Source organism: Haliotis cracherodii, unplaced genomic scaffold, assembly GCF_022045235.1.
Source record: "Haliotis cracherodii isolate W230 unplaced genomic scaffold, xgHalCrac1.p SCAF_19, whole genome shotgun sequence".
Taxonomy (NCBI): Eukaryota; Metazoa; Mollusca; class Gastropoda; order Lepetellida; family Haliotidae; genus Haliotis; species Haliotis cracherodii.
Genome location: NW_027266274.1, coordinates 18,721,300 through 18,729,096, shown reverse-complemented (window position 1 = coordinate 18,729,096; position 7,797 = coordinate 18,721,300). Strand labels below are relative to the sequence as shown.

General features: G+C 39.6%; 1 pseudogene; it reads right to left on the bottom strand.

The window, feature by feature from the left end:
- Positions 1 to 2,467: 2,467 nt before the first annotated feature.
- LOC139466636 (glutamate--isopropylamine ligase-like) lies at positions 2,468 to 7,432 on the bottom strand (annotated as a pseudogene).
- Between the last annotated feature and the right edge of the window lie 365 nt (positions 7,433 to 7,797).

Below are 7,797 nucleotides of genomic sequence, written 5' to 3'. Positions count from 1 at the left end.
GCATTAGAACCAAGTTTGAAAAGATGTTTTAGAGGAAAGATTGTTGTAGAATCTTCATGCTTTTTTATATACTATTGTAATGAAGATAGATATCATCCTTAGACCCCCATCTTCATAATTTCTACTAATAGTTGATCTCTTAATTTTGTAGTTTTTGTTATTCGAAAGGAATCTAAAAATTAATGTGTTTAGGTCGGTTATTAAAGCTTTAGGTGGATTGGGTAGAGCAGAGAAGATGTGTACCAGAGTTGATATAGCAAGAGTTTTGATAACCGTAATTTTTCCAATAAGAGTTAAGGTTCTTCTACGCCATCTAGCTAGTAGTCTATTAATATGTTCTAGTCTTTTTCTAGTATTGATTACCCAAAGGTCGTTCAATGAAGCATTTAAAGTTATCCCTAAAATTTCAAAATCTCCCTTATACCAATCAAGTTTAAGGTTTAGAAATTGTATCAAAAGCCTTTTTAAAAATCTATTAATAGGAGTAAGCCAGGTTTGTTAATTTTTTTTTAGTTTCAAAGATAATATCATAGAGCTTCCTAGTGTTTTCACTTATACATCTTGTTACAGTTGAATTGGTTCCATGTTCAGATGAAAGTTAGGAATATTCTTGAACTATTTGTAAACCACTATTTCGACAATGGCCAATGCTGGACTAAGTTCTCTGGACCAGCATATTGTGATTCATGAGTTTTGTAAATGGGAAACTCGAAAGGATCTAAGGGATATGCCCTAAAGGTGAACCTGGATATCCACTGAAGAATGTACCCATGTGTACATTCCTTTTGTAAAACCTGATATATTTCGGGGCGCCGGTGGCCCAGTCATCTAAGACGCTGTGCAGATCTAGAGTTGCGTCCCTTGGGCAAGCAAGAACCCTATGATTGTGGGTTCGAATCCCGGTTCGCCACGATTATGTTTCTAGGTTTTGTCAGCACCATACCCGTGCTCGTGGGTTTCATCGAAGTGGTAAACGTCGGAGACCTGCATCACTTCGGGCTTTCCTCCCACATTAAGCTGACACGCCGTGATATAACTGTAATACTGTGAAAAGCGGCGTTAAACCCAACTCACTCACTGCGATATATTTCAACAAGATTCACGCGTCATTTTCTAGTGCGACACCGACATCAATGCATTTTGCTGGTGATCAGTCTCCACATTCTGATGAAGGGAAAACGTAATGCTGAACCTGAAACAGGAGTATTCGTATTATTACCTGGATAATGTCAAGTGCAACTATGTACATCCAGTATTTTGTTCATGTGGAATAAGAGCCATTACTACTGTTCATGAATTTTCTCAACGATTTTATATTTGTGTCTCTTAGCCTTCGTGTTCAAAGTGTTATATCATCTCTGAATAAAACCGTAGGTTTACACGATGTTAATACAGTCCAGTGTGTTTATGTCCAGTGAGTGAGTGAGTGAGTGGGTGGAGTGGAGGAATTTGCAACTGTGGGAAACCCGAGACGACCATCATTGGACGAATGTAGGATTCGAACCTAAGACCATCAAACCTTTTGATGAATAAGGATTCTAATCTTCTTGCGGCGCATTAGACATCTGGGCCATCCGTTCTGACGCTTCTCAACATGGGCTGCAACATCAGTGATACACAGTGCGCCGTGGTCTGACCTCTGTAACAGGAACCAACAATAAGAAGCCACCCTGTAACTACACCTACTCATTGTACAGATACGAAATGAATTTTCACTTGCGCCTTTGCAACAACTCCAGTCGCTGTTCTTCAGGTGGAATGTTCTGACATGCCTCGATAGCAACATGCACGTTATTCTTGAGGATGAATGATTCATTCATTAACGTAAGTCTGGAAGTTTATTGTATCAAAAGAAGGGCATGTCAATTCAACTTTGTCGAACTTTTCAATCTGAAGTCCTACTACATCTGATATATGTTGCTAAGACGTGAAGTGGACCTTAAATACGTCCATTGGATTGCTGAATTGCATATAGTGATTAAATAATCTTTTGAGAGGAATATTTATATTTAATGCTAGTTACGTCTTTGTATAAGATGTGGTGCATTTATAGGACAAGACTTGGCTAGTTACGCTTTCGTTGATTTTCTAGTATGTTTTCTCTTCCAATACCTTTGCTAGATAATAAAGGAAAGCAAAAAATAACCGTTTTGATCAAAACTACTTTTGTAATTGTATTTTTAAATACATAATCTTCGTATCAAATCTTCTACAGATTCATACAAAATTTCTACATTCTCTCCCTAAGAAATTGGGATATTCGAAAATACAAAGAGGCATCGAGTGATGGCATTGGATAGTTAAGAAAAAGGAATAACTAGGTGTAACATGAAAATCAACAGAGCACGTTGGTGGTGCATTGTATCGGAGCAAACAATCAAGAAGGACGACAGTGAAGTATGAACGTTTGGGTCATGCGGTCCACAATTAGTAAAATAATCGTGTATACGGCATGGCGTGGTCTCAATCAATCTCCCATAAACAAGTTTTTTAGGGAACCTTGTCCACTCGTCTTGCAGCGACTGGCTATGTTAGGCTGACGTAGCGGGTGGCCGTTGACGTCGGCGTACACGTCCCCCAGTCCTGTCCAAGATGTGTTCTATAGGAGGACAGGCCTGGCCATTGCATTTTGGTGATGTTTTGCTATTGGAGGTAGTCAGTTACAATATGTGCAGGGTGGACAAACGTTATCGTCTTGAAATACACAACGTGGACCAGCATGGTGCGGAAACGGAACAACCATTGTATGTTGTCTCAGTAGCACTGTCCGCTGTCCAGTCCATGGACTACATTGTATATGCAGTGGTGTTTCTGGTCTTAGTGATCCCGCCCCACATCATCACAGACCCATCGCCAATTTGTCATGTTGCCTTACGTGGACGTGCACATGATGTTCGTTATGACGCCTCCAGGTTCGTCTGAAAACATTATACGGGCCGTCGTCGATTCTCACAGTTTCTACACTCTAAATAAGGCGACACAAACACTCACAACGTCTGGCTAGAATGTGTCTATTTGTTAACGATGATACATCATGTGGTCATGCAGATTGGCTTCATGCAGACAGGGGCACATGTGGCACAGTCGTCTAAGGCGCTGCGGACACGCCAGAAATCCATGTTTGTTTGTTGTTTAACGCCGCACTCAGCAATATTCCAGCTATATGACGGCGGTCTGTAAATAATCGAGTCTGGACCAGACAGTCCAGTGGTTGACATCTTGATCATCGCATTTTGTATAAGATGACATGCATTAACCAAGTCAGCGATCCTGACCACCCGATCCCATTAGTCGCCTCTAACGACAAGCATTTTGCCTGTTACGCCAAGCATGGGTTGCTGAAGATCTATTCTAAACGGGATCTTCGAACCTATGATTATGGGTTCGAATCCCGGTTCGCCCCAATTATGTTTCTAGGTTTGTAAGCACCATAACCGTGCTCGTGGGTTTCACCGAAGTGGTAAACGTCTGAGATCTGCATCACTTCGGGATGTCCTCCCTCATTAAGCTGACACGCTGTGATATAACTGGAATACTGTTCAAAAGCGGCGTTAAAACCAAAACTCACTCACGCATGCGATTTCCTTTCCAAAACTGTTTCCTGTATTCAGGAACGGAGCACAAACCTCATTCAAGACATTCAACTGTGACAAATTCGTGACATTCCTGACTTTTGGAACATGACCTTTTATTTATTGCCGCTGCCTAATATTTGATCCATTGTATTGCCTTTTATAGTTGTGAATACATAACACGTCATTATATTTTTTGTTAACTTTGTACATTACTCTTATCTCATTGGCTTTGTCAATAATTGTTATCATGGTACATTCATCACACATTGTGTAGTGTAAACATTTTGTGATATATATATTAACTCTATCCACTTACTCCGCATTCACCTGATGAAGGAGCAAGAAATAGCTCTGAAACGTGACAAAGAACAAAAGAAGTTTTGCTATCCTTAAAAAGGGTAATGTATTCATGTCTTCCAACTTCTAAATGCCTAGCAAAGACTTTTATGGTTGTAAAGCATATTCTGTGTATTTCAATATAACCTGTTGGCTATGTGTGGTTATTTACTGATTTCACAATATGGTTTCATACGTTAGGATTTCAGGAATAACCTTCGCGTTTTAATTTGTGAATCAACACGAATTCCAGATAGACTTAATCAGTCTCGATATGGAGGATGTTGGGACTCGAGATTGAAGGTTGAGTCATTTTGTGCCGAGGTGTCAAAGGCGTCGTCAGTTTGCGATAATTTTATTTGACACAAAGTCAACTTTATGACCTCTTCCATCAATTTCAACCGATACACAGTCAACTTCACGAACGCTGTTTGGACTGACACATTATAACTTTAAGACCGCTTCCATCAGTGTCAACTCCATGTCAGGTGACATTTAATCTTACGATCACTTCAATCGACTGCAAGGTAAAGTTCACATGGAAAGCAGTCAACTGCAACTTTACGACTGCTTACATAAGTTCAAATGACACCTTGTCCACACGGGACCAAATGTCGAATTTTACTGCTTTGAAACAAATGCATTAACAGTAGTTAATATAAGTGATAAAAAACCCGTTTCCATAAATCATAATAAAATCACAGTCCATTGTACGATTCCGGCTATATCACAAGCATTTGTTTATGAATCGTTATCGAATAGTGATGATACCAGGCGTTCGCGAAAACGTAAGCTTATCCTGCCAAAAAGACGGCACCCGTCACAAATATAATACGTTTACGCCAGAGAACAAAACAGTCTCGATTATCATTAAGGGCAAAATAGGAGTGTAAATTACAAGAATGGATCACTGAAAATCAGTGAGGATGCCAGGTGTGTGGGAGGAGGGGATGTCCAGCACATACAAAGGGGAGTCAATTATTGATCTGAGTGAGTGAGTTGGGTGTAACGCCACTTTGAACAGTATTCCAGTTACATCACGGCTTGTCAGCTTGATGTGGGAGGAAAACCTAAGTGATGCTGTTATTTATCTAAAAGAAGTAGGGAATTGCATGAGACATCATTTTGGTCACTGGTGCAGCAAAATTAGAAATGTCTCCTCATGTTTGCCATAAAACTCTACTGAGCCACGATAACGCCTTGAATACTGAACCCTGATCTAACAAGTGTTGAGCAAGAGTCGCACGGCGCTTTTGAAATCTTCGTGGAAAGAGCATGCTCGATTGTACCTCGACATTTGTGAAATGTAAACACCAAAGTTTTGAGAGGCTGGAATATTGCTCGCCATACATAAAGGAAAATTGATTATTGGAAAGTTGTAGTCATCCCTTTTGTCTTGTAGTCTTGTGGAGAGTTTTTGTCACTCTGAATTTTTATTCACAGATCTAAAGATGAAACAGATGATAAGTTTCACTGGTCTCTTTTATGTTTAGTTCGGTGGAAGGGAATTGATTATTTGATCATTTTAAAATCATAGGTTAGATATAAGATCATCGATACACCTCAAGCTTAAATAAAAGTTCTTGACCAATTCCCTTGTTTAGATTTTGGCAATCCGAAAAGAACTTCTGAGGTCCTATGCATAAAGAAACAGATCAGTAAGGAGGGGAGCACAGCTGGTGACCATTGTGTTGTTTAATTCTGGCCTAAATGTCTTATCCCACATTTCACATATTAGTTATCAATGTTCAGTATTTGATTTAGTTTTTTTCAGTCAACTTCCGATGACATTTGCTTTCACTTTTGACAAATTGTCCTGAAAATTTGCAAATCCCATATCTTAACTAAAATGGAAAAAAAGTACACCAAGAGTTTGAAAGACTATGTAAGAAAAACAAAAGTATAAACTATGTAGAAACTCAATATGTATATGTTACAGGAAACAAGTATAATCAGTGATTAAGTCTAATAACTGGAAATTTCAGTGATTATGTCTAATAACTGATTCACTCGGTGGTTATGTCTAATTACTGAAATCTTCAGTAATTAGACATAATCACTGAAATGAACCAAGGGATTTTATACTTGTTTACTGAAAGCATATCCCTGCCTGTTTATAATAACTTTCGATCAAGGTGATCAAATACATTTTCGATGGGGTTCATGTCAAGAAAACTTGTTTGGGTTGTTCAGAAAGTTCTGTGTGAGACTTGACATCGGATTGTCTTATTGCAAGACAACGCCACGTGACTGGTGGTACCACAACAGGTCTCAAAACTTCATCCCGATATCTCGGGCGAAGGCTTCCATCTCAACTGGACAAGACCAGTCTTGTCCTTGGAACTACAGTAGTCTGCAGAGGTTTCGAATTTCTGGATATCCTGAGACAAGAGTTCCCAGTTAAGACGTGCCTTCACACACACTAGCTCGGGTGACAGGTCAGTGCGTTGCAATGACACACCAGGCAAGCTAGTTTTAAGAAGAGTTATCATCTTCTGTACAAAAAGAAGTCCTGGGAGGACAGTGGTGCCAGAGTTGATTCGGATTGGAGTCTGAATGCACTCAGCGATTGGAATAGCCGTCCAGTTGTGTCAAGACCTATACATGCTAAAGTAGAGACAGGTGCCAGTTTTTCAGGATGGGGAACTTGGCTCAACGGCATGGACGCCTTTGGCCATTGGAAAATTCTCATGGCTATGAAGTCAACAAACTATCGGGCGTTGGTGATTATCCTTTCAGCTGTCAAGATAGTTATTGCAGGAGATCCAGTTCCAATATTTGACAATGTCAGATAACTTATCTGGAGCTGACGCATCGTAGAACACACTCTAACCATTTTTGTTCCAAATTGAAATATTTAGATGAGTGTTAGTTCCTTTTGGGTTTTTCTCACTACATGGTGTTCCAGATTTGTTGCCATTTTCATGAGTCCTTCTTTTATGTTCATGGCCATATCAGTGCTTTCTATGCCAAATTTTGGTTTCAAGGTGGCTTCACACATCCCAGGTCCCGCTTCAGTATGGTATCTTTCCACATCAATGTTTGATTCTTTGAAGTTCTTGTCGAAATGAAATAGACGTTTGCTGTGTTTGTTGAACATTCTTTGGCTGTACACGTTCCAACATTCAAATATTGGGTTCAGGGTTTCTTTTTCCAGAATACTGAATTCTATTTCATAGCCAGAAAAGAAAGCATATCCTTGTTCATCCAATCTCTGCAGCTGTTTTCTTGCGACATACCGAGGTCATGCATCTTGGGGAGAGTTGTCTTTCTTCCACCGGGATTCGCACAATATCTCAGCGACCTTGACCCCGTCCCCTGCCCAAGGAATGGGTCTGAGGGTGTCAAGGTCAGGATATATCATAGCTTTTGCCACAATTATAGCTTTTCTCATGGTCAACATGAGGGTAGAGTTTCCTCGGGAGTGCTCTTAGGATACCTGCGAGAATAATGAGATCTTTCTTTTTACTACTTGTAACATTGAAATTAACAAATAGATACACAGTGGAAATTCTAAGCATTTTTTGTCATTTGCAAATTCGCGAGCACCTGGTGTCATCAATACCTTTCAGTGATCCATTCATATAACTTTCATCACCTTTTGACCTTTTCCGCTCAATTGAACGGCACATGATTAGACTGATTTTTCTCAGGCGTTGACGTTTCATTCACATTGAACATAATTAGAAAGCTCTTAGTATATTCTTGACTGATAGTTTAGAGCTGAGTTTGTATTTTCACTCCAATGGCAATATATAAACTACCAGGCAAGATAAAATATACACCCATGTTTGATGGTGGCTAAAAATGAAATAAACAAGAAATTGTGATTCGATGATGATGTATTTGATAAGGGTATCATTGTTTGTGCTGGAGCTCAAGAATG